This window comes from Crocuta crocuta, unplaced genomic scaffold, assembly GCF_008692635.1.
Source record: "Crocuta crocuta isolate KB4526 unplaced genomic scaffold, BGI_CrCroc_1.0 scaffold788, whole genome shotgun sequence".
Lineage (NCBI taxonomy): Eukaryota > Metazoa > Chordata > Mammalia > Carnivora > Hyaenidae > Crocuta > Crocuta crocuta.
In genome coordinates this window covers 259876-287164 of record NW_027530636.1, presented here as the reverse complement: position 1 = coordinate 287164, position 27289 = coordinate 259876, and the positions used below count along the sequence as shown (strand labels likewise).

Here is a 27289-nt window from a genome sequence, read left to right as displayed (position 1 = left end):
CATTACTAAGTTGTTTTATACTCTATGCCTCTGCAGGACCATAAACTATGCAGCACTAAACATTACCAAGACTATTAATGTTTTCTCTGCAAATATAAGGGTATATAGCCTCCCTTTCTCACCCACTTTAAAACCAATAAAATATAAAGTTGCTTTTACAAATACTCAGTGATTAAATATGCACCCACAGGAAGTTAGAACCACAACCAATACACTTTGCAGCAGTGAAAAGAAAAATTTAATTAGCAAGGCTAAAAGCTACTACAACTTACCCAAGACTGCTCCTGTTACTGGATATGCAAGTTTAGATGAATATCTTTTCAATGAATGTCTTCTCTCAGACTTCCATTCCTCTGTCTTAATCACCTTAAGACACACAGCCTCACCTCTGCAAAAGCAAGTCAATATGCCAAGCACTTTACCTCATGTGCCTCTACACTCCCTTCTTACTTCAAGAATAAAGAATCTCTTTTCTGGTACTTCTGCTCTTATTTTCACTTATTTATCAGGGTCTGGGCAACCAGTTCCAGATTACAGTGAATTATCTTTAAAAGCTCCTGTTTCCTATACTGTATAGTACTTCCTCATCTCAATTTTGTGTCTGTTGTCTCGAGCTATAGTTAAGCCAATGAAACCAAGTTGAGGGCTTTTTTTTTCTGCAGTCAAGTCATGTGACATGGCATGTTACACGATAACCCCAAAGTTCTGAAGCAATAAGGCAACACCCCTAAATGTCATAACTCATATCCTGTTGAGTTGTTTTATGTACCTTACTAAGAAATTCATCCACAAATTTATTGAAAGCACTTGCAATGTGCAGAAAATATTTAGAAGAACAAACAATAATTAGTATAGAAAGAGGTGGAGCTTTCATAAAAAGATATTCTCCACCCTTTTGGATCTTGACAGTATCTACATGTTTGAATTAACAGAGCTTCTTCTAAGTCTCCTCTGAGGCTTTACCATGTTGATGTCGAGCGGCTGGTCTATTTTGTCCCCTTGTAGCTCAGCCCAGTTTAGAGACAGGCAGGCCAAACTCCGGCAGGCTGAGGAGGGGAAACAGCCTTCTGTCCCAGATATCCCTGACACACACAGTGCCGAGAAGGAGCAGAGCCAATGCTAATGAGGCCTCACACATCCGACTGAGTCACCTCGCAGGACTCCTGAGTGCCAAGTTTCCATTGAAGAATAATAAAGGGATCTTTGGTAGAGATGGAGGAACTCAGGAGCACTTAATGCAGGTTTCCGCCTCCATGAATGAAGACTTTCTTGCCCTGATTCATTGAGAATATTACAAGAAAGTCCCTTAAAATTTTTCTTTATTATAAAGCAGCCATTTTATGAATGATTTCTTGGTTATAGGACCTGAGGTTAATCTTTAAAAACAAGAGAACAACTCCTCACTTTTGCCTGTTATGCCAACAATGGAGACTTGGTACTTGGCAGCATTGAGAGATGGCGATTGTAAGTAGAAAGGCAGATGTGCCAGGCACCCTGGTGGGCCATCTACTCTACAGGGAAGCAGTATGATGTCTGGAAAGGTGAAAGAGCTCACCTAAGACAAGCTACAGGCAGAGGGAGTCCTAAGGGCTCTGGCCCAGCACCCCTGGGGGCACCTCATAGGCTCCACCTCCACGGCTCACTCTAAAACCGGAAGTCAGAGCTGGGCTTGGACTTCAAAGACAATACCAAACGCCGTACAACTCCAGCCAGAGGACTTTTCTGGCCTTGATTTACTTACTTTGTTTTGTGGGGTGTAAGCGGGATGTAGAAGGAAGCTGGAAGTACAAAGGCTGTTTGTGGGTGAGAAGAGGCCCCCCCCACCCCCATTCCCCCGAGGGATGGTACTATATTGCAGATATAAACCTTGGAAAGCAGCCACCATCTCTCCTGGGAGAAGTAAAATAGAACGGAAGTTTTCTGAGCTAAATTCCCAGCATACGGAATTCTCTTCAAGAAAGTAACTTATGTTATTGCAATTAAAATCTAGAGAGGCAAACATCTGCCATTTCTTTGTGTCCCAATTCTTTACTGATCACCATGCACTGTGAAGGAAACAGACTGGGTTTTGTAATGAACAAAGGGGGCACACATGTTTAGGGAGGTGACTAAGAGAAGTCTATCTTGAGTCCTCCTAGCTATTATCTCACCCCCTCCTCCTCTCTTCAGACTAATTTTTCTAGGCAAGAGCAAATCCAGAACATGTTTTTCAATCCTTATTTTACATTAGACATTTATAAACAGTGCTCTCCTGGAAATTTTCCACTCAAAACCCTTGGTCTCTAGGCCACTACCCTGTCCTTCTCATCACCCCATCACCGTCCCCTCTGTAGGATCTCTTTTCTTTTCCTGCCTTATGGATGTGGCAACTTCCCTAATTCATACCCTGGCTCCCTGCTTGTCTCAGTATGAACATTCTCCCTGATGACTTCACTATCTCTCATGGCTCCACTATTTTCTCCACGTCAGCAACACTGGCCAGACCTTTCTCTTGAACCCGAGGTCATGCATCAAATTGTCTTCCAGCTGCTTTCACAGAGACACCCTAACTCAAGATGACTAAATAAACCGCTCACTGCCTCCCTGCCATGCCCGTTGCTGGCTCTTCCTTTTATATGTGCTCTTAGGTACAGCAACATTACCCAACCAGTCACCCAAGTTAGGAATCTCCCAGTCACCCCTGCCTTCTTACCTTCAAACCATCCCCTTCTGCTAATTTAACTCCTAATTCATTTTTTTATATTTGTCCCTCTGCCTGACTTCACTCTCATAGCCCTGTTACCATCCTAGCCCTCATGATCACACACTTGGTCTGCAGCCGCAGCCTCCTAACTAATTCTCTACCTTTAACCAATAACAGGAGACTCAGTCAGCAAGCGATCTAAAGAGCCACATGTCTCTCCGGAACTTGCTTCAACTCTGCAATGGCTCTCTGGCACACTGAGCACAAAGGTAAACCCCTTAAAGAAGAATACAAACCCAATATGCCCTGGCCTGCCAAGCTTCTCCAATCCTTATCTCTGGATACTCCCTGCTACTCACTTCATGCATCCTAGCTGTGACACATGCCGTGCAGGCCCTCATCTCAATGGTGCTGCTTATGTTGGCCCTCAGCCTGGAAGAGCTTTCCATCTTCCTCTTGCTAATTTTAACATCCTTGTACAACTGAAGTGAAACATCAGATCTGAAGTGAAACATCAGATCCTCAACCCCTCTCCAGTCCCATTCTCCTATCTGCATCAGGCACTCCTCCTCAGGTCTCCCATGAGTCCCTCTCTTGTAAGAGCTTCTTTTTCTAACTCAAGTTAGGGCAGGAACAAGGTTCCTGCTCATCTTATGCCCTTCCTGTCTATGGCTGCCATATACTAGGCATTCAATAAAAGTTTAAACTGAGCCTGTAAGAGAGACAGTCACTCTCATCTTACAGATAAGGAAAATGATGCTCAGAGAGGTTACGTGGTTTCTTAAAAATCATCCATGGAGAAGTCTAAGAGGGAAACTTAGAATGCAAAAATGTATTAGCTAAATTGAAGTCTTTTTCTTAAAAGCAGAAAACCTCTCACACCTAAGCATGGTGAGGTTAAAGCAGGGAATGTGTCTAGGTTTTTATTACTGTTACTCTAGAGCTTGGCAAGGTGTTGCCTCACACACAGGAGTATTCAATAAATACTGGGTGGCTCACTGACATTATATAGAGAGAGAGGGTCACTTCACTTACATATTGTACAAGAGAGAGGTCTGCTTCTCTCCAGCAGATGGAGCTATGGTTCCATATCATTACCAGCTACCATTTGGGTGCTCTGTTAAAGAACCAGCTTTTTTCACCCATCCATTGCCAGGCTTCCTTTTTCCTTTATAACTCTCACACAGATAAAAGGAAATCCAGATACTTGTTTTCCACAGAACACTGTCCGAATGGACACAGGTCTATTTTGTAACTTGTTCAATGCCCTTGCATATCTTTTCCTCTCTGGCCTTTTAAGAAATCTGGGGTAATTTCACCCAATTTGATTTACCCGGTCTATCAAGTGCTACTGAATGTCTCCATCTTTCTATAAACTTCTCAGTTCTTATTTATGAAACACATCTATAACCCAGCAAGTTCATCATGTTCATCCCTAGACATATGCTTTCCCCAGGGTGTCTGTCCTATTTCACTTGAGAAAACATCAGATTACCAACCATCTCTCATTTAAAAACAAAAAACAAAACAAAAATATTTTATTATTTTCAATATATTTTAATAGTTATTTTAAAGGCTTTGAGGTTCTAAACAGGATAAAAAAAGAAATTAATACCACCTATGAGAGTAGAACTTACAGTAAAATCCTAAGCAAACTTCATTTTTCACTCAATTTATACATGTCATAGCATTCCTGAAAAACTAAGTGTTTACTGAAATCATGTAAAAAGTAGGCCATGATTGGGGCACCTCGATGGCCAGTTGGTTGAACGTCCAACTTCAGCTCAGGTCATGATCTCATTGTTTGTGAGTTCGAGTGCCATGTCAGGCTCGGTACTGACAAACAGCTCAGAGCCTGGAGCCTGCTTCAGATTCTCTATCTCCCTCTTTCTCTGCTCCTCTCCTGCTAATGTCTCTCAAAAATAAACAAATGTTTTAAAAATTAACAAAAAAAGTAGGCCATGATTGTATCTAAAATAGAATTAGGTGCTATCCTTGAATAATTATAATTTTTTTTTCTTTTTACCTGCATCAAAGTCCTGTGGACACAAGGTCCATGGCATCCAGCATTCTTGATCCTAGCCAACTCAATCCCTATGTGCCCCCTTACCCAAACCATTTGGGATATTTTTTGTTACCCCACAAGTTCCCAGTTGCTCTGTAGGGAACAGTTCTAGCTCCACTGAGAACCACTGACCCAGAGGATTTCTGAGGCCATTAAGCTACCTAATGGCAAACCAACGATCATAAGTATCTTAATGTAACTTAAGTATCTTAAGGAACTACTTGTCAGGGTGTGACTTAACCCATGACACCGAATACTACTAAAATTAAAACACTAACTAAAAAACTTGCAACTCTAATTTAAACTTTTTAATCAATCAGTCCTCAATTTTCAAGTATTTTCAAACTCAGATGAAATTATGCCAAGAAAAGATGTTAGAAAAGAGCAAGCTTTGTCTAACCACAATGATATCTAAGAAAGACCCTAAAGGACAGCACATGGTCCTAAATGCTCCTAAACAGCTGTTTTTTGAGTTTGAGCAAGGTACAATACCCAATATCCACTCAGACCCGAAACTGTCCAAAGTATAGGAGACATGACAGGGGATGCAGCAATATTTCCAAGGTAATATTTTAGGGAGGTTCTAATTGCCCAAGGACATGACAGGAAAGGGACAATGCTGGCATGTGCCTCCGTGTCACAGAGAGAGGGTATGACAGCAAAGTTGGAATCCCAGAAGGAACCAAGTGTTCTGAATTTAAACACAGTCTGCTTAGGTATGCCAACTCAACATTTCAAAACTGAATGAAAGCCCTGTTCCTGCCTGAAAGAAGCTCTTCTCCACACAAGGTACCATCATTCACTCAGTGGCCACGGCCAGAAACACTGGAGTCATCCTGAACTCATAAAATGTCCACAAACCTCCCAATGTCCAATTGCAAAGTCCTTTCTTTTCTGCCTTTTAAATACCATAGCCTATTCACTTCTTTCTAACCCTGTGGACAGTGCCTACTTCTGGCACCATCACTTCTCACTTGGATAAATATAATGGCCTTCTAACTGGTCTCCGGACTTCCACTCCTTCCTGATCACTGTCTCCAATCTACCCCTTTCCACACTGTTATGACACTGCTTTCAAGGCAGCACACCCACCTCCCTCCACTCTCTGTTTTAGAGTTAGCTCTCCTAATCATGTAATAGGCAACTGGTTAGACAGTGTTTGTTCTTAACGCTGGCCACAGTGACTGATCCTGGTTTGGGCACTGGATCTCAACTAAGCTAATTAGATTCTATTTCTTGAAATTTAGAAATCTGAATAAAGACTAATCCTCAAGAGGTAGAGCAAGTCAACTAATGGTATTATCCTACAGAGAAATTCCACAGATTCTTCTGCTGAGATGCCTGGAGTTGCTCTAGTTGTTTATCCTCTCAGAGACCTGGATGTTTGGCCCTTTCTTTAGTTCTTTGAGCCACGCTACTATCTTTCCAATAAATTCCTTTTTAGTCTATGTTTGCCAGAGTCAATTACTGTTATTTGTAACCAAGGAAATTTATATAACAATAAAAGTAGTCTCATCCTGACAAAAGACCATTCCTGCATTCCTCAGTCTACATTCCCCAGGTCCACTCCCCATTTCACATGCTCCAAGCCAGCCATGGGGATCTACCTGCCACATCTCAGTATCCTACCTTCCCCTCCCTTCTGCTCTTCCTGCCTACAATGGGATCTCTGGATGATACTCATTCATCAGATACTCATTCATCTCTGAATGATACTCATTCATCTCTGAACGATACTCATTCTTAGGCAGGATTCAGTTAGATGTCACTTCCTCTGGGATATTTTCCCCAAGCCCCTCAGACTAGACACCCATGCTCCCAAAGGGCCTGGCATTAATACTCCTGAAATGGAGTTTAACTCCACATAATCTGTTGCTTGATTCCTTATTAGTCTCAGTCCAAGTGGAAGTTTATTACAAGTGGTAAATCTCCCCAAACCTATGCACATGCCTGCCGGAGAGCAGACTCTCAGTAAATGCTTTTCAAACAAATGAACAAACTAGGAAGTTAGAAGTCCACTTAAACAATTCAAATTAGCAAAGAGGAAAGTGTAACAGAAGTTTAAAAATAAATATATTTCTTTAGAATCAAGAGGTCCTGCACAATGTTAAATTCATTTTAATATTAATTCAAAATAATTCAATTCACATGTTCACTTTGTGAAAATTCATCAACATGTGTCCTTAAGATTTGTGCATTCTTTTGCATTTATATTAAACATCAATAAAAAATTTTAAATGCATTTAACATACCTGAAAACCACAGCTTTAGACTAATAATAAGTTCAATATGCATGGAAACACCATATAATGGTGGAAGGTGCCCTGACTACAAGTTAAAGTCCCTGGTTTAGTTTTAATTGTACCACTTACTAGATGTGAAATCTTGGTTCAGTCTATTCAGCTTTAGCAACTACAAAATGGGATAATAACGTGGCTACACAAAGATGAAATGAAATCGTAAGTGTAAAATGTCAAATGAGGTGGGGTGCCTGAGTAACTCAGTTAAGTGTCTGACTTTTGATGTCAGCTCAGGTCTTGATCTCTGGGTCATTAGTTCAAGCCCTACAACTGGGCTTAAAAAAAAAAAAGTCTAACAAGGTGTTTTGTTACAAAATTCTCTATCATCTCAGAGTGTTAGCTGAATGACAAAAATCAAAACTATAAAAATACAACACATTGACATGAAAATGCCTGCAAAATCCTATGAATGCCTACCAAAAAAGGTGGAACGGGATAATGAATCCAGAATACTAGCCTGAAATTTAAGATTCAATTTACTGAGGAAGAAAGGCTACCTCTACATCATCATGTTTCTTGAGAACTAGATTAAAAAATCATTTACATTTCATGAACTAACAAACATTCATCATACTTATGATGGCAGAGATAGTTTTTAGAGTTCAGCTAAAGCATTAAGCCTTCTGGTTAATGGGGGTGCAGGAAAGCAGAGACATTTCATATACAAGTGGTCAGGATGTTATCATACTACCAAGTGATAGCTTTAACATTGCAAAACTATTTCAGAATAAGAGTGTTTCTATTTAGAGAGTATAAAACAAAATAGGATGGGGTATATGGGTTAGATACACATGAAACAAGTGTTTACATACCTAAGTGCAAAGAATGTGCTCAGTTAAAAACTGAAGACGGAAGATGAACTGAGTCATAATTAGAAATTATTGGTGACTAACTGGCCAGTTTATGATATATTTCCCCACAGTATCAAAACATGTACAAGCTCATAAGTGCATTCAACAGTCATTTGGTAAGAAGAAAGAACAGATGGACAAGATTTCATTTCCCAGAAAAAAAACAGCTCTTCATTTTTTAACTACTGCATTTTAAGTTCCCAGAAATGCTAAACAGTAGTTTAAAAACATATGAAGCACCTCTAACTTAAAAAATTAAGTATCATAATTCAGAGAAATTGACATTTGTTAAGAATGTAAAACAGTAAAAATTAACTTCTGTGACAATGCAAATGTTAACTTGTCATTACCCAGTTTGTACCACTAAAAGAGAGGGTGAGTGGCAAATAACCTGTAAATTGGAAACTTCCCTTTATTTTCATTTTAGCAAATATGTACCCGATGACTACAATGTAAGTGTGTGGGCACAGGGCACAGACAGATAAATAAGGCACAGCCCCTTCTCCTGAGTAGCTTCCTAGACCGTGAGATACACACAAAACACGTCACAATATTCGAGAAATAGGAGAGGCAGTGTTTGCAAGGAGGTAGGGCACAGAGAAGTCACGGGGAAGGCTTTAGGGAGTAAGTGACTGAAGTGAGTCTCTACTGGCTGTGCTCAGAAAGCAGAAGAGGAGGAAGAGGACATTCCCAGAGGAGTAACAAAGAAGCACCACCTGCTAGTACGTGTCAGGCACTGTGCTAAGCCTCAGAGAACAAGAAGACACAGTTTCACTGGTTTCAATGACATTAGGTTCAATATGGGAGACAAGTAATGGTCACTGATTAGACAACAATATGCTCAGTGTACTGACAGTTCTGAGAGATCTGTTTTTAAGGAATTTGGACATATGAGTTAAGATCAAATCAACAGTGTCAGGAAGTGTGGAACAGTAACAGAAATGAGTGTCTTTGTTTGGGGTGGTCATAAACCCATTAGAGAGCACTTTTCCTCCTACCTAAGGGTCTGAGTATTGATCACTCTGTCTCTGTCTCTTTAGGACATTTACCGCATGCTGTCATGTATCACGATAAATCTGGATGTTAACTAGACTTACCGTAGTGATTATTTTGCACTATATACAAATACTGAATCATTACATTATACGTTTGAAACTAATATAATGCTATATGTCAATTACACTTCAATATAAATGAATACAGGAGGGGGAGGGGAGGGGAAGGGGAGGGGAAGAGGAGGGGAAGTAGAGAGGAAGGGGAGGGGATGGGAGGCCAGAGGAGGGGAGGGGAGGGAGGATTTATTTTGCCTCTCCCTACCAGATTATAATCTGAGACCAGGAGCTTTGTTCCTTAACTTTAAACCACATGAGAATGGCACTGACTCATTATCAAAAGTCCTCACAGGATGAATAAATCCTGGTCCTGGTAGGTCTCATTCATGTACATAAATCCTAAAACCTTATTTAAAAAACAGAGCTAAAATGATTATGGAAAGCTAATGGCTGATAATAAGCCCCTGTTGCTGTTATAACTCTAACATTAACATCAAGACCAGGCCTCTCCCCCATTCCCAAGCCCTCTGCTCATGTTAGTCTTATCTACCACCAAGTGTAAAACACTGAATCCTGGCCTCAGCTGCCTTTAGTTCCTGATGTAGGTGTAGAGCACATGCACTTATTTGCATTATCTTGCTGTTTTTTCTCTACTGTTGGAGAGAAACCTCTCTTGAGTTGGTTTTGGCTATGGAATCAAGACTGCTCTATCCTCTGCTCTCCAAATATGCAAAATGAATACCACCACACTGACACACACATGCATACAAGATGACAGACTAAATAACTCTGATGACTCAGGACTGACTTCTGGAATAGTCATTACGAATCAAATCATGATATTCTTCAAAGAAAAGAAATAAATAGTGCCTAAAGGAAGATGCAGAAAAGGACAGTGGTAATTAAAGCTGTCCCACTGAAAGTCAGCATTCAGTCGAGACGCACTCAGCCCGGCAGCCTGACTACAACAAAACGTAGTCAGATGTAGGTATAAGAAGTATACCAACTTGGTGGCTCAGTTGGTTAAGTATCTGACACTTGCTTTTGGCTGAGGTCATGATCTCACAGTTCGTGAGTTCAATCCCGCATCAGGCTCTGTGCTGACAGCTCAGAGACTGAAGCCTGCTTTGGAATCTGTGACTCCCTCTCTCTGTGCCCCTTCCCCACTCATGCTCTGTCTTTCAAAACATAAACATTAAAAATATTTTTTTCTATTTCTTTCTTTTTTTGCTTTCTTTTTTTAAAAATTTTTAAATAGTTTATTGTCAAGTTGGTTTCCATACAACACCCAGTGNCCTGAGGAACCTCCACACTGTTTTCCAGAGGGGCTGCACCAGTTTACATTCCCACCAACAGTGTAGGAGGGTGCCCGTTTCTCCACATCCTCGCCAGCATCTAGAGTCCTCTGATTTGCTCATTTTAGCCACTCTGACTGGCGTGAGGTGGTATCTCAGTGTGGTTTTGATTTGTATTTCCCTGATGAGGAGGGATGCTGAGCATCGTTTCATGTGTCTGTTGGCCATCTGGATGTCCTCTTTGGAGAAGTGTCTGTTCATATCTTCTGCCCATTTCTTCACTGGATTGTTTGTTTTTTTGGATGTGGAGTTTGGTGAGTTCCTTATAGATTTTGGATACTAACCCTAAAAATATTTTTTTAATGTGAAGCCAATTCTATATTATTTAAAATTCTACAATTTCCATAGGAGCCATATAATAAATTCCATATTATAAAATCATGACCAATCCACAAAAGCTTGTTTATCCAACACCAGGCTGAAAAAAGAAAACATGTAGCAGCAATCAGGGGAATATGGAAACCAATGACTCTGGTTCAAATATCCATAATGGTTTAATTGAGGGATGATTACCTTGAGCAAATTATATAATGTCTCTAAACTTCACATTTCTCGTCTGTTAAATAGGAATAGGAATACCTGCTCTGTCAATTTCAAGTGGCCCTCCAGCTCAGTTGAGAACCATGCACCCTAACAGTCATGAATAACAACATACCGCTCCTCCTCCTCCCCAACCCAATCTGGGGCTGTTGGTGGAGGTGAGAGGGCAGAAGGAGTCTAAGGTTCAACATCTTACTAGGACTGTAATCAGGGTGCAGAGGGGCAAGAGCACCTGGTGCAAGAGTTCCTAAACAGACAAGGTTCAACCACTCACCACTGACAAAATCCAAAGGCAGAGAAAGGAATGATAGTGAATCAAGAAAAGAATTTACTTTGGTGAGGCCAACACCAGGAAGATAGCAAACTAATGTCTTAACCACCTCCAAGGGGCTGAAAATACATCCAGGTTTATATAAGGAAAATGTGGGATGAAGGGCAGTGGGCAGTAAAGGTCATCAGGTCCACCACTATCATGCAGTCAGTCACGAGGGGTATTGCTGACTTAGGGCAGTCTGTATTGTTTGAGGGGGCAGTTTCCATTCCCATCACAGGATGCTTTGCCCACATGACCTTTTGCCTGAGCTTTGAGATAAGCTGGCAAGAAGAACTTAATTAGAAAGTACAGACTGAGGACAAAATGGAGGTAGCTGAAGTCCCCTTTCAGAACCACAAGTAAAGGGTCTGGTTCAGAGCTGTTGGCATGTGCAGAAGGGAAGTGCTGGGCAGGGGAGAGCTGCCAGATGAGACAAGAGTCCCAGCAAAGGCTCCTGTCAATGCTGACGAGAGCTGGCTTCACTGATAGTAGGGAAGGACTTACACAATCCTTAACTTCAAAGTGCTTAAACAAAAGCAATGCCTTCTTTCCAAAGCTTTAATCATCTGTTCTCCTTTGAAAATTCTTTCCCTGATTTTGTGTGGCTTTCTATAGCCCCTAGAGAAATTTCATCCACTTAAAAATGGAAACTCAACTACAATAGTGTACATCTATTTTGTACACTTAGGAATAAGATATTCAAAGCCTTGAAAAATATCCAGACCTAATCAAAAGCAAGATTCACACAGAGAACAGATTTTCAATCTAACTCCCTAACACACATAATTGTATTCCCACTCCCAAATGGATTTCCACTTTATTTGAATTTAGGCATCTTTAAATCAGGAGCACAGATAGTGAATAAAAACTGGAAAGCATAACAGAAAGGCCAAATTTGAATTCAGACCTCAATGAGACATTTACTAGGTGGAAGAAAGGTCTTTCATATCAGTGAGCATCTCAAAAAACTCCAGGACCTTTACCATTAATACCAGCTCTGGGCGCTTCAACTCTCTGCCCAAAAGTCATGGCAGTGAAGAATTCTCCAACCACTCTACTTAAATGTGCAATTCCCATCTCCTGTCCCCTATACCTGTCTCTAGTTTATTTCTCTCTACCTTAGCTATCACTATCTAATATTTATTTGTTTATGTCCTGTCTCTCCCCAACAAAGATGTAGGCCCCTCAAGGACAGGGATTTTATCTGATTCTTGTTGCCTCCCGAGAGCCCAGGACAAGCCTGCATAGCAAGGATTCAGAAACATTTAACTGAATACATAAATACAAGTGAGTTAATTCAACACTCCACTGGGGCTAATATCACCCATACTTTAAGGTTGTTCTGAGGATTACTTAGAAATAAAAAATAAAAATGCCTTGCTAAGATTGAATCACGAAGAAACAGACAATCTGAACAGTTCAATTACTAGTAAGGAGACTGAGTCAGTAATGAAAAACCTCCAAACAAACAAAAGTCCAGTACAAATGGCTTCACTGGTGAATTCTACCAAACATTTAAAGGATAGCTGTCAACCCTTCTCAAACTCTTCCAAAAAATAGAAGAGGAAGAAACACGTCCAAAATCTTAAAGGCCAACATCACACTAACACCAAAATCAGACAAGGACACTATAAGCAAAGAAAACTATGCACAACATCCCTGATGAACACAGATGCAAAAGTCTTCAGCTAAATATTAGCAAGTTGAATTCAACAAGGATTATACAGCATGATCAAAGTTAGATTTGTTCCAGGGATGCAAGGATGGTTCAGCATCTACAAATCAAAGTGATATACTACATTATCAACATGGAGGCTAAAAATCACATGATTATCTCAACAAATACGGAAAAGGCATTTGACAAAATTCAACATTCACTCATGATAAAAACAAAAAACAAAAAAAAACAACCTATCCACAAAGTGAGTACAGAAGGAGTGTCCCTCAACATAATTAAGGCCATATATGACAAGCCCACAACCAGTGTCATAGAAGAATGATTTATATAGGCTGGCATATAGAGAGTAGTCAACAACTGCTAGTTTTTGTTTTGTTTTGTTTTGTTTTGTTTTTTTATCATTTCTTAAGTCAAAGTAGCTGCCAGAAGTTGCAGAACATTCTAAGTGGGAAACCCTAAAAGCATGCCCAAGAGATCTTTGTACCCAGTGAAACACACAGGAGGAATAGCAGGGTTGCCAACCCAGTAGCCTATGATCATGACATTTTGCTGTTCAATCTGCAATGAAATCAGTGCAGAAATTAAGAATAAGTACTTAGAAACTTAAAATTTGACATAGAAATTTTCTATCTAAAGAACAAAATTGAGACTCGCATTCATGACTTCTTTTTCATTTCACTTTTCTAGTAACCGGTTTTTATTGTCCTTTACAGAAGCATCAGACAGCAACGAACTGGAAGTTGTTGTTTTTAAAGAAAAGCATCACTCTTCACTATAGTTTGGAAAGCACTGGCCGAACACACTTGATGTGGCCCAGGAAGCTGCAGAGCACCAACAAAGCTAACTTGTACTACACATTCAGAACTAAAATTTCTATGGGGTTTCAAGCCAAGAGAGGCACAGAGGAGCAGTGAGTGGAGAACAGACTGACAAAGGGGCAGGAGGAAGGTGGAAAAGGACATTTTCTTGACTGTGGTGGTGCTGTCAGGAGTCAAAACTTATAGTGTAAAATTCAAATATGAACAGCTTATTGAACCCCAATTATACCTCAATAAAGAGAAATTTATGGAAATCAAAGGAGAACATTAAGATACAAAGGATATGGGTACAAAGTTGGAGTTAAGATACAAGTCCCATGATAAAAAAAAAAGCCATAGTTACTCAAATTCTTCTTCAAAATAACTTTTCTGGTGGCTTTTAATGGGCCGCTCATAATACAATCAGTATTTGGACATAAACTCAACATGTATTCACTGTGTATGTGTGTTTTATTACAGTTTTGCAACTGATGCAGGGAATTAAGATTTTCCAGTAGAACTTTACCTTTTACCACCTGTTTTAAAATTTAAGGGTCAGTGGTTTTCGGCCTGGAGGCAGACTGTTAGTAAAATCTGGCTGAATTCCAGAAGAACAGATGAAATACTCTCCCTCAGCAAATTTCAAGTCTCTCAGTTGTCCCATCCATACAATGAACAGCTCTCCTAAATAATGTCTTTTCGCCCATGCTCTATCTCTATTTTCTCACCATATAGGATTATGTGCTAAATTCTCAAAAACTAAAAAGTGAGGATCTTCAAAGAAAGAAAAGATTAAATGTTTAAGATTCACACTATTTCTGTAGTGTTATGTGAGACTACTTTGTACATCACAGAATGCTATTCAATGAAAGGTATTCCATTTCTGTCAGAGTATCTACTGTCCCACTTTAGTCAAATGATGTGGATAATAAGCAATTATATACTTCCATATTTATACTGTTTGTAAACAGCTGAAAGAGAGATCTAGTACAGTGGGAGAGCAGTAGAGTCAGTCTATAGTTACTATTCATGCTAATATGGCCTAGAGAATCACTGTTTTGAAGTCTTTTGTCATTTCCATAAGACATAATACGAACAAGGACCTAGACCTATAAACTTCACAAAATATTCAGCTTTCAGTTTCTCCATCCTTAAAATGACCTTCCTCTTCCTTTAGATAATCTTAAAAGGTTATCTAAAAAGACAACCTTTTGTCTTCTTATTATCATTATTTTACTATTATTTATAAACATTTGTCTTCTCTACTGCACTATAGTCCTGATGGAAGGATGCATAACATTTGTATCCCTCACAATAAATAACACACAGATACTTAACACTTACTGAAAAAAGGAAAGAAATAAAGATACAAATAAGATATCTATAATCCAAGGGGCGCCTGGATGGCTCAGTCAGTTAAGCATCCGACTTCAGCTCAGGTCATGATCTCATGGTTTGTGGGTTTGAGCCCCGCGTCGGGCTCTGTGCTGACAGCTAGCTCAGAGCTTGGAGCCTGTTTCGGATTCTGTGTCTCCCTCTCTCTCTGACCCTCCCCTGCTCATGCTGTGTCTCTCTCTCAGAAATAAATAAAACATTAAAATTTTTTTTAAAAAAGATATCTATAATCCTATTCATAGCTCAGAGATTTTCACAAGAGAACTAGATATCTGAAATGTTTTAGCAACTCTGAGAAATATTACACATTCGTCAAAAAACTACACACACACACACACACACACACACACACACACACACACTTCCTTCCCCAGTTAGTAATTCAGAGTTCCTATGGACTGAGTTTTTTTTGGAGAGTCCATTTTTTTTAGCCAGTTGAAGGCTAAGATTTCAGGTGAAGGGAAAACTACTCTGTGCCTCCCTCCCCCCTTGACCCTCCACCACCAGGCTACAGAGCTGAGTACCTTCAGTCAGGCCCCTCTTCTGTAAGGTCTGCTGCTCACGCCAGTGCTGCCAACCTCCATGCCTCTCCTTTCTGACTCTTCTGTGCTAACCCTCTCTGTCCTTCTCCTCTGCCTCTGGGGATGGTTACACTCCCTCTGAGATGTTGATGCCCCCACCGTGGATCAAGCCACCAGAGTATACAGAATATAGCCTCTTTGAGTCTGTGGCTCTTTTTCTACTCTGTGTCTGTTTGCTTCTGGGAGCTCAGGGCCTCATTAGTTTGCCTTTAAAAAGGGTTCCTCCCCCAGCAGGACCTGCCAGCAACTTCTGGATTCCAGAGACCCTGGATTTCTGCAAAGTTGGTCTCTTCAGAGCCAAAGGAAATATTGTATTACTGTAATGCCTTGATTTTTTTCTTTACATGAACAAATAAATAATTCAACTCTAAGTCAAGGAAACAGATTCTCTATAATTCTTGTCCTAAACTATATTAATAAATATATCCTAAACAAATATTAACTCAAAATAGATTTAAGATCTGAATGTTTAAGACCCCAAACTATAAAACTCCTAGAAGAAAACAAGGAAAAATCAGAATGACTTTGGATTGGGCAATGATTTCATAGATATGATACCCAAAACACAGGAAACAAAAGCGAAAATAGATAAATGGTAGGGGGCTACATTAAACTTCAAAATTTTTGTGCATCAAAGGATACCATCAACAGGGTAAAAAAAATCAACCTATCGAATGGGATAAAATATTTGCACATCAAGTATGTAATAAAGGGTTAATTTTCAGAATATATAAAAAACTGTAACTCAGCCACAAAGAAACCTCAATAACATGACTAAAAATTTGAGCAAAGGACTTGGAACATTTTTCAAAAGATTATATATGAATGACCAACAAGTATAATGAAAAGATGCTCAGCATAACTAAACCTCAGGGAAATACAAATCAAAACCACGATGAGATACCACCTAACAGCCATTAAGATGGCTATTACCAACAAACCAACAAAACCCTAAATCAGAAACCAGAATAATGAGTGTTGGTGGGGATATAGAGAAGTTGGAACCCTTGTGCATTATTGGTGGGATTGAAAATGGTACAAATGCTATTTAAAAACAGTATGTCAGGTCCTCAAAAAATTAAAAATAGAACTATCATATGATCCAGCAACCCCACTTCTGGATAAATATCCAAGAGGAAGTGAAAACAGGGTCTCCAAAGATAAGTGCACAGATATATTCACAGCACTATTTATAGTAGCCAAGACATAAAAGCAACCCAAATATCTACCGAAGCACAAATAGATAAACAAAATGTGGTATATATACACAGTGGAATACAATACAGCCTTAAAAGGGAAGGGAATTCTGGCATGTGCTACAACATGGATGAATTTGAACACTATGCTAGGTGAAATAAGCCAGTCATGACAGGACAAACACTGTATGACTTCACTTATATGAGGGATCTAATGTAATGAAATTCATAGATAAAGAATGACCATGATCAGTGGCTGAGGAGAGCAGAAAATAGGGAACTGTTCCATGGTTACAAAGTTTCAGGTCTGGAAAATGAAAAGTTCTGGAGATCTGCTTCACAACAACGTAAATAAGTAACTTAATACTACTTAACTATACTACACTCTCAAAAATAGTTCAGATGGTGGGGCAGGCACTTGGGTGATTCAGCTGGTTAAGCATCCGGCTTTAGATTTGGGCTCAAGTTATGACCTCACAATTATGAGTCTGAGCCCCACATCAGACTCTCAGTGCAGAGCCTGCTTGAGATTCTCTCTCTCCCTCTCTCTGCCTCTCCCCTACACACATGTTCACATGTGCTCTCTCAAAATAAATAAATTTTAAAAAATGGTTCAGGTGGTAAATTTTATACCTATTTTCACCATAATAAAAACAAACCAAAACAAAAATTAGCACAATATATTTGAAAGACCATGGGTGTGTGAGTATTACAGACTCAAGTTTGCAACATGGTCAGCTGTGCCACTTGCTGTATGGCTGTGGGCAAGTTATCCATTGACAGTCCCTTTCCTCATCTATATAAATGAGGATATAAATAATATAGACCTTAAAAAGTTGACCTGCAGATGAAATGGGAACTGCTGACAGAGAAGACACTCACAGTTGGATTCCTTAATTCTACCCCCAGGGACAGCATTAATGCATCACCAACATCAAAGCAGCTAATGCAAATTATATTACTGAGTCTTGTACTGCCCTGGATGATTTTCCAGAAATCCTCACAGGAAGGAAAGTAGGCAGTATTGTAGTCCTCACTCTGCTGGTGAGGAAAGTGAAGCAGAGAAGGGGCCTAAATTGCCCCAGCCCAGTTGTAAGCGACGGTGCCTGGTAAACCCTGAAACCCTTCATTTTATTGCACACAGACATGAGACAGAGCTAGTAATGTAGAAAATAAAAGTGAGAGCATAAAAACAAAAGGGGCACAGGGAGCCTGGGTGGCTCAGTTGGTTAAGCATTCAACTCTTGATTTTGGCTCAGGTCATAATCTCATGGTTCATGTGATCATGCCCATGTCAGGCTCTGCGCTGGCAGTGTGGAGCCTGCTTGGGATTCTCTCTCTCTCTGTCTCTCTCTCTCTGTCTCTCTCTGTCTCAGTCCTTCCCTCCCTCTCTCTCACAAAATAAATAAACTTTAAACACACACACACACACAACCAAAAGGAACATAAAAAAGAGACCACAAAGATAGAATTAAGAAAAATAATTTTACCTTTAAAATATACATTTCCAAGGACAGGTTTCATATAATCACTCTATCTTTTAAACAAGTTCATTCCCTCCCTATGCATTCATTTTAATAAGCAGTTGTCTCTAAGACAGAATTTTAACTCTTCCTCCTGATACAGTTTAAATCAATTTACTTCTCTTTTCTCCAGCTAAGATACCAAAGAGCTGGTTAACACCCCCTATGGTTACTAAATGACTCAATTATGTGCCAGCCATATTTTTTTCAGAGACCTTTGTTTCTACCAAATTTTAACAATCCACTTTAGCAGCCTTGCCAGAAACTCTACCACCTTGGCTAAGCCCTAACATGACAATATCACTATAGCAACCTTATATGCATCCCACTTCAACTCTTGTGGAATGTAGACAGGGTAGGCAGGAAGGGGGGGGGGAAATTACCCCTTGGCTTTTCAGTGAGCAAGGCTGATCTTAAAGAAATCAAGTATTTCAAATGTCAATTTGGTTACAGAGCAATTCTGGGTTTAGACAGAAATGTATTTGGAGAAAGCTCAGAGATCTCATCCAGCACACATCCTTTCTGAAACTACAAGTTTCTCTGAAAGAGCTAGACTTCTGGCTGTGTCTGTTCCTGTAATCCTGGGCTAGAATGACGCAGTATAATATACCCATTTTGGATAATTGCAACAGACAGGTTTCCTCAGGCTATGCTGTGTTATCCACACCCTATTCCTTTTAGTGTTGTCATGTCTCCTCTTCTAGACAACCACCACTGCAGCTTCAGTCCTAACATGACAACACACCTGTGGCAACATATGCATTCCACCTTCAACCACCTCTGTGGAACTTAATTATATGTTCAGTCTCAGTATATGCCAAGCCCTAAACCAGCAGGTTTATCTAAGAAGAGGCACAGCATAATGATGAAAGTAAGACTGGGTCTGAATTCTGCCAGCGGACAGCCTTCGGATTTGAATGCAACATCAGCTCTTCCCTGGATTTCCACACTGCCAGTCCACCCTGCAGACTGCATAACTGTGCAAGCCAATTCCTTAAACTCAACCCCAGTCAGTCAACCTACATACACACGTTCACACACCCTGTTGGTTGTGCCTCTGTGGAGAGAACCTTAATGCAGATTATTAATTTACTATGTGATCTTGATCATGTTGCTTAACCTCTTCAAACCCGTTTCCCCATCCGTAAAATGGCTAATCACAGTACTTACTTCACAAGGCACTCATGAAGATAAAATATGTAAAATATGGTAAACTGGGATGCAAAGAGGTTAAGCAACTTGCAAAAGGTCTAATCAACTCCAAACTCCATGCTCCCCACCACACCCCAGCCCCTGATTATATCTAATCAAAAGGATTCCACACATCTAAACCAGCAAATGGTCTGTCAAAATTTCTCTCATCTAAAGATTACAAAGTATGGAGTTTTTCAATTCTAAACCTTCCCAATCCACATCAATTGATAAGTACCTCATAGGAAAAAAATGCAATGAAACCTCTCCTTGGAGAGAACCCAACTACAGAGCTAGAGATGCTTAGGATATTTCAAGCAGGTGAAAAAGATGAGAGGAAATGGCTGAGGATGCCTCTAGGATTTGATATTGTCTGGCTCTTTAGAGCAAACATTCAAATATTTATCCTGTCAGCACATGTCACTCTGGATGTGAGCCATCCCCTTCAATCTGTATCAGTTAAAAATACTATCAACAGAGTAAGAGATTCTGACAGAAAGCAAGCAATAAATATCAACACCACATAGAGTAAGAGATGTATTGGTGTTGGCACTTTGTGGTCAAAAGACAAATACAGCTGTGGAGCCTGGATGGCTCGGTTGAGCGTCCACATTTGGCTCAGATCAGGATTTCAAGGTTTGTGGGTTAAAGACCCACACTGGGCTCTGTGTTGACAACTCAGAGCCTAGAGCCTACTTCAGATTCTGTGTCTCCCTCTCTCTCTGTCCCTCCCCAACTTGTGCTCGCTCNGGGCACTTGTGGGGATGAGCACTGGGTGTTATATGGAAACCAATTTGACAATAAACTATTTGTAAAAAAATAAAAAAAAAAAAGAAATCAGAGCCATGGTGTCGGCAAAACCAATGCTCATTTACCAAAGCACACACAGACACACAAAAGGCATCATTCTGGCCCTACTATATTTCAGACAGAAACATTGGTTATGGATTTATCTTTTTGTTTTGTTTTGTTTTATTAATTATTTGACAAATACTGAGTCACCAACAGGCACCCTTATAAATGTTGCAGGTTAGAGAGACAGAGAACAGCAAAATTAAAATCCATCCATCCGTCCAAGGTATGTGTGTGTGTGTTAGAGATAAGTGCCAGGAGAAAGTAAGAGAAGGGAGATCAGAAGTATCAGGGAAAGGACACTTTCTATCTATCTATCTATCTATCTATCTATCTATCTATCTATCTATCTATCTATCAAATTCTTGATCGAATAGCTGAAGAAGGCCTCAGTAAGGAAAACACATTTGAGACAAGACTCCCAAGAGGTGAAGGAGTGGGCCCTCTGGCCATCTGTGGACAGACCATTTTGGACAGAGCAGCTGATGAAAGGTTCTGGGTTGGGAGCCTGGATGGCAAGTCTGAGAAACAACAAAGAAGCAGGTGTGGCTGAAGGGAAATGTATGAGGGGAAGACCAATAGGGTATGAGGCCAGAAGGCAGCAGGAGGCCAGATACTGTGGGGCTTTGTAGGACACGCTAAAGACGGTAGCTTTTCCACAGGGTATGACGGAGACTCACTAGAGGCCTCTAAAGAAGAGCAACTGAATGTGACTTACCTTTTAATAAGATCACTTTGCTTTCTGTTTTAAGAACAGACTGGGAGTTGCAGGGAGGCGGGGGAGCAAAGAGAAAAGCAAAACTAGTTAGGAAGCTAATGGCAATAATCCAAATGAGAAGTGACAGTGACCTCATTATCACTCATTTATTCACTCAGCAAATGTTCATGGGACATACACTCAGTGCCAGGCTCTCTTCTGGCCCCAGGAACATAGGGTTGAACAACTTCCCTCAGGAAGGGCACTAGAGAGGCATTCTCTACCACCTCTCCCTGGGGCAGGAAATGAAAAGATTAACAAACTCTCAAATGTGGAAACTCTCACATTCCATGGTGGTGAGGGGTTGGAGGTGGGCTCTATTTGCTTACTGCTAAATAAATCCCCAGTGCCTAGAACGGTTCCTAGAACAGAATAAATATCTGGAGAATAAATGACTATTGAATAATGGTTTTCAAGGCTGATTTGGCATCAAACCACTTCATAAATGATTATTTGTTTAAATGTTAACCAACTCACTGAAAATATTATAAACACACATACATACTGCTCACAAGCACATCTGGAGTCTCCAGATTCCCCAGCAAACACATCACAGAATATGTTTAATTTCACATAGGTTTCACCTGAGGATAGGATGGTAAGAGTCAAGAAGAACCTTTTTTTTTTCTTAAAAATATTTATTTATGTATTTTCGAGAGCAAGCGAGTGGGGGAATAGTAGAGACAGGGAGACAGAGAATCCCAAGCAGGCTCCGTGCTGTCAGTTCAGAGCCTGATGCGAGGCTCCAACCCAACAAACTGCAAGATCATGACCTGAGTTGAAATCAAGAGTCAGACACTTAACTGACTGAGCCACCCAGGAGCCCCAAGAAGAATCTCTTCTAAATGTGAAGAATGTGATTGCTATTTAGATTATGCCCTTTCATAATTCTGAAGTAGTTTTAATGTAAAACAAAACTAATGCTGTGCTGCAAAATAAAAGTAATAGTTCTCATACATTATTAAGACAGATTATAAGACCACATAAAGTTTTATTTTTAAACTCCTTATGGAACGTAATTCTAAATCACAGGAGATTAAAATCAACTCATATTCAGACTAAAAAAATACATGAAAAGAAACTTTTTCAATGATATGTAGTGTGAGTTACTTGAGAACAACACACTTTAGAAGTTATTTTTCAAATGTTTCCACATGTGGAGGACAGTTCAGACTACTATCTCCAATAGTCCAGGATTATTATAATTATCTATCTCCATAGCTTTCTAATGTGGATTTTATATGCAACCTAAACTAAAGGCATAGGCATATAAGGCATATAAATTAATCCCTATGGAATAACTTCTTGGAAGAGATGCTGCTCCCTGATCAATCCATCCTGACAGTGGGAATCTGCTGCTGCATCAGTCACCTTGCCAGGGTTTCTGCAGTGTTATTTTTCTACTTTTAAATGTGTTCTTAAAAATTTTCTCACAGTGGATGTAAAATATTTGTCTCCAATACATTCTGCAGACTAAGCCAGTCTGACTACGTCACGTTAAAAAAGGATGAGAAATGCCAGAACAGCAAAGGCATTTTCAGAATTATAAAAATGCATATATGCTCCGGTAGGCTGACAGATCCCATTTTACAATTTCAAGGAAAGAAAGGATAAACAATTTCAAATCTATGATTACCTTCTAGTATATTTCAGAGACATTTCAGCAAGAATTCACACAATGACTTTCTTCCTAATTCTGTACGTATAATTTTTTAAGCATCTAATAATCCAACATTATTTCTGTTTGATAGAAAGTGTTCATAGAAGAGAAAGAACTTTTATGCCCATATTTTCTTCATTATACATTCAGCCTTTTGTTTTTCACAGGTCATAAAGATGTTACTGTGCTTATTAGTCAAAGAATATCAATTCATTCTCAAACACATACACAAAGTTAGGGACTCTGACATCAACAATCTCATGAATCATTTTACACATAAATCTTTGAAACTTTAACTCAGAGAAACTATTCTCTTATTTGATTACGGAGGAGAATATATATAAATTTCACAGTATACAGATTCAATGTGTTATAAAAGGGTCAGTTCATGAGTCCCATGTTAAACTACTAAGTTCTCTCAAATTAATAAAAAAACTATAGTTCGAAGAGAAAAAACATATATCCATTACAATCTGTGTCTGAATACATGATAAAACTTACTTTTTTAAAAAGTCAAGTTTTCAGCAATTTAGTTAAACACAGAATTATCATATAATCCAGCAACATAGGTATATACTCAAACAAATTAAAAACAGGGACTCAGGGGCGCCTGGGTGGCTCAGTCGGTGACTTCGGCTCAGGTCATGATCTCATGGTTCGTGGGTTCAAGCCCCACATCAGGCTCTGTGTTGACAGCTAGCTCAGAGCCTGGAGCCTGCTTCGGATTCTGTGTCTCCCGCTGTCTCTGACTCTCCCTGCTCATGCTGCCTCTCTCTCTCTCAGAAATAAATAAAAACATTTAAAAAAAAAACAAAAAAACAAGGACTCGAACAGATACTTGTATACCAATGTTCATAGCAGCATTACTCACAATAGCCAGTGTGAGTCCATGTTGATGGAAATAACCATAAACAGGTAAAACAGATAAACAAAATGTAGTATATGCATACAATGTAATACCATTCAACTATAAAAGGAACACAACTTCTGACATATGCTACATCATGGATGAACCTTGAGGACCTTATGCTACGTGAAATAAGCCAGACACAAAAAGACAAATACTGTGTAATTCTACTTACATAAGGTATCTAGACTAGTTAAATTGATAGAGAAAGAAAGTAGAATAGAAGTTCCCAGGTGCTAGGGTCAGGGGAGAATGAGGAGCTATTATATAATTGAGACAGAGTTTCTGTTTGGGATGACATAAAGGTTCTAGAAATAATGGTGATAGTTGCACACATTGTTAATGTGAACTTAACACCACTGAACTGTACACTTAAAAACTGAGTTAAAATGAATGGAGCACCCGGGTGGCTCAGTCAGTTAAACATCTGACTTCAGCTCAGGTCATGATCTCGCACTCCGTGAGTTCAAGCCCTGCGTTGGGCTCTGTGCTGACAGCTCAGAGCCTGGAGTCTGCTTCAGATTCTGTGTCTCCTCCTCTCTCTGCCCCTCTCCTATTCATGCCTCTGTCTCTTTCTCTCTCTCTCTCAAAAGTAAATAAACATTAAAAAAAAAATTTAAATAGTTAAAATGGTAAATTTTACATTACATATGTTTTACCACCATAAATAAGGAAAAACAATTAGAAATGAGAAATATACTAGAAAAAAAAAGAGTCCTGTTTTCAAAGCATTTCTACATCCAGTATTTCGTTATTATTTTCATTTTACAAATGAGGAAACTGAGGTCCAAACACCAAATTAGGGGCAACGCATGGATTAGCACCCAACCAGTGGGCTCTGCAGCCTAGAGGGCTCCGCAGCCTAGTGGGCTCTGCAGTCTAGTGGGCTCCGCAGCCTAGAGGGCTCTGCAGCCTAGTGGGCTCTACAGCCTAGTGGGCTCACACACTAGTGGGCTCTGCAGTCTATTAGGCTCTACAGTCTAGTGGGCTCACACACTAGTGGGCTCTGAAGTCTAGTAGGCTCTACAGCCTAGTGGGCTCTGCAGTCTAGTGGGCTCTGCAGTCTAGTGGGCTCTACAGTCTAGTGGGCTCTACAGTCTAGTGGGCTCTGCAGTCTAGTGGGCTTTACAGTCTATTGGGCTCTACAGTCTAGTGGGCTCTACAGCCTAGTGGGCTCACACACTAGTGGGCTCTGCAGCCTAGTGGGCTCACACACTAGTGGGCTCTACAGCCTAGTGGGCTCACATACTAGTGAGATCTACAGCCTAGTGGGCTCACACACTAGTGAGCTCTGCAGGCTAGTGGGCTCTACAGTCAAGCACACAGCACTTTTGAGTCCAAGTTTGCCCTTTCATAGGACAGCCTTCTCATTCTTCTCACTTTTAGCTTTCCTTTCCCTATACCAACCTTCATCTGAATAATTTAATGATCAACACATGGTAAAAATATTATTCAAAACACTAGGAGAAAAACCTAAAACAGGCTGAAAAAGTAGACATTGTACAGGAGGATCAGCATATACAATACTTTGGGCATCTAGCATCCATTTCTGTGGAAGGATATACTAGGATACTTTCAGCTGCAAGTAATAAAAATTACTTGAAGACACTGGCATAAAACAGCAAGAAAAATTTATTATTACACAGAATTGAGAGGGTAAAGGCAAGGAGAGATCCAAGCACAGGACAGATCAATAGCTCAATGTCAGAGTCAGAAATTCAGGTTCTTTCTACCTCTCTGCTCTTAACAACTTCAGTGTCAGATTCATCTCAAGACTAATCCCCTCATGGCATAGAATGGCTACCAATGGAAATAAGGGCTACATTTCCATTATCTAAAGATTAATGATGGTAATGATGATGGTGATGAGCAGGTTTCATTTTTTTTCCTCTCCTGCTAGATGGGAGAGAAAATGCTTACCCAAAACAAAGATCAGTCTTTCCTGATGACTGACTAACCTAAGTCACATGACTATCCCTGCACCATCAACAGTCACTGAGGGAAAATTATGCTCTGATCAGTTGAAAGGACAGATTCATAGGACTATCTGCAGGAGAGAGGGAGATAACTGAAAAACACGTGCATAAAACAAAGGAAATGAGTGCTGATAGGCAACCAACAATGCCCATTATACTAGTGCATCTTAAAGTTTAATATGCACACAAATCCTCTTGAGGATCTCACTAAAATGCAGATGCAGATTCAGTAGGTCAGGGGCAGGGCCCAAGATTCTGCATTTCCAACAGCTTGCAGGTAATCCTGCAGTGTCCTCAGGAACTACTCAACCTCCGTTTCTATATTCCTTACCTAAAGAACTTACCTCCTTTAGTCAGCAGAGAACCTGCAGCCTCCTGAAGTCATCACATCATGTATTTGGGCAGGCTGGCTGCCAACTGGGCCTTGGATTTTACAATCCAGCACACTCCTGAGCTGCAATGGCAGTGGGTGTTGAGTACTGTAGGTGAAAAATTATTCTGCAGCATCCAGAAGCTAAGAAGCTTTTTAAACAAAACACTTGGTGAAATAATCAATTGTGATGAATAAACAATGTACTCTAGCTCTAATGGCAAGCCATTATGATTTATCACTATATCTGCATCATAATTTCTACCTCTAGAAAAAGGAAGTTACATTTCTTCAGAGAAAGGCTGTCCTCCAGCAGCACTAATCAAAGGACTCCAGCCTAAAAACCGATGGAAAGGGTGACAAGTCCTTGAGAATCAGGGTATAGACTCCAGAGGCATAGAGTAGAGTCATGCCTTGGCCTGACTCATTCCAAAGAAGTAAAGAGCAGTAACTGGCAATTGAATACAAAGGACATAAGCAGCAACATGTCTTAGACACTTCCTGGGATCTCCATAACCATCTGACCCTGCCAGGAGATGTCATGCCCCACCCCTTCCTTGGTACCTAGACAGGTAAAACCCTATAAAACACCTGGCAGTTTTCTTGGTTTGAGAACAAACGGGCCAAAATTTTTGTTCGTCACTACTAAATGAATTACCCAGAAGCAGTTTAATGCTATAGGAAATGTATGGGATTTGAAATTCCAGGATCCACATTCTAATTTTAGCTTTGCCACTTTACTAACCAGACATGTGACCAAAGAAGTATTTTCTGAGTCTGCTTGCTCATCTGAAAAAAAGAGGATGATGATAATCAAGCCTACTTCCAAAAGTTGTGGGGATTAAATACAATGATATAAGAGAAAAATCCTTTGTAAATCATGAAATGATACACAAATGTCTTTTCACCATCATTCAAAGCTCTCCCTGTGGAAGGTAAGCAATCTCAGGTTTCCCCATATGCCAGGGACCTCCAGAACCTGATGAATTCTGTAACTTTGGATTGAAAATCATTCGGCCCCTGACTCCTCCATATACAATGAATGTCTGCTGGAGTCCACAGCAGCAGTCCTGGTGGTGCATGGCCTGAAGCCAGGTCCACAGAGATTCTGGGATGGCTGGGGTGGGTGTGCACTAGCTTCCAATTTGGAATTTCCTGTTCCTTAGCGGTTTATGACACTGATCAGGGTAGTTTACAAAATGAAGGGTTCTTTCTGAGCAGAGAGAATACCAGAAAATTGTAACCTT

At 40.0% G+C, this 27289-nt stretch overlaps 1 protein-coding gene across 2 annotated transcripts in view; it reads right to left on the bottom strand.

Annotated features, from left to right (window-relative positions):
• Positions 1–26146, bottom strand: part of LIMS1 (LIM zinc finger domain containing 1) — a 123263-nt gene extending 97117 nt beyond the window's left edge. The window contains exon 1 of one of the 2 annotated variants that reach the window (XM_077768555.1): positions 26017–26146. The gene's annotated coding sequence lies outside the window, so the exon portion shown is untranslated. Of the gene's footprint in view, positions 1–272; positions 590–26016 lie in introns of those variants that run through there. The other variant, XM_077768554.1, reaches the window with a different exon arrangement.
• Between the last annotated feature and the right edge of the window lie 1143 nt (positions 26147–27289).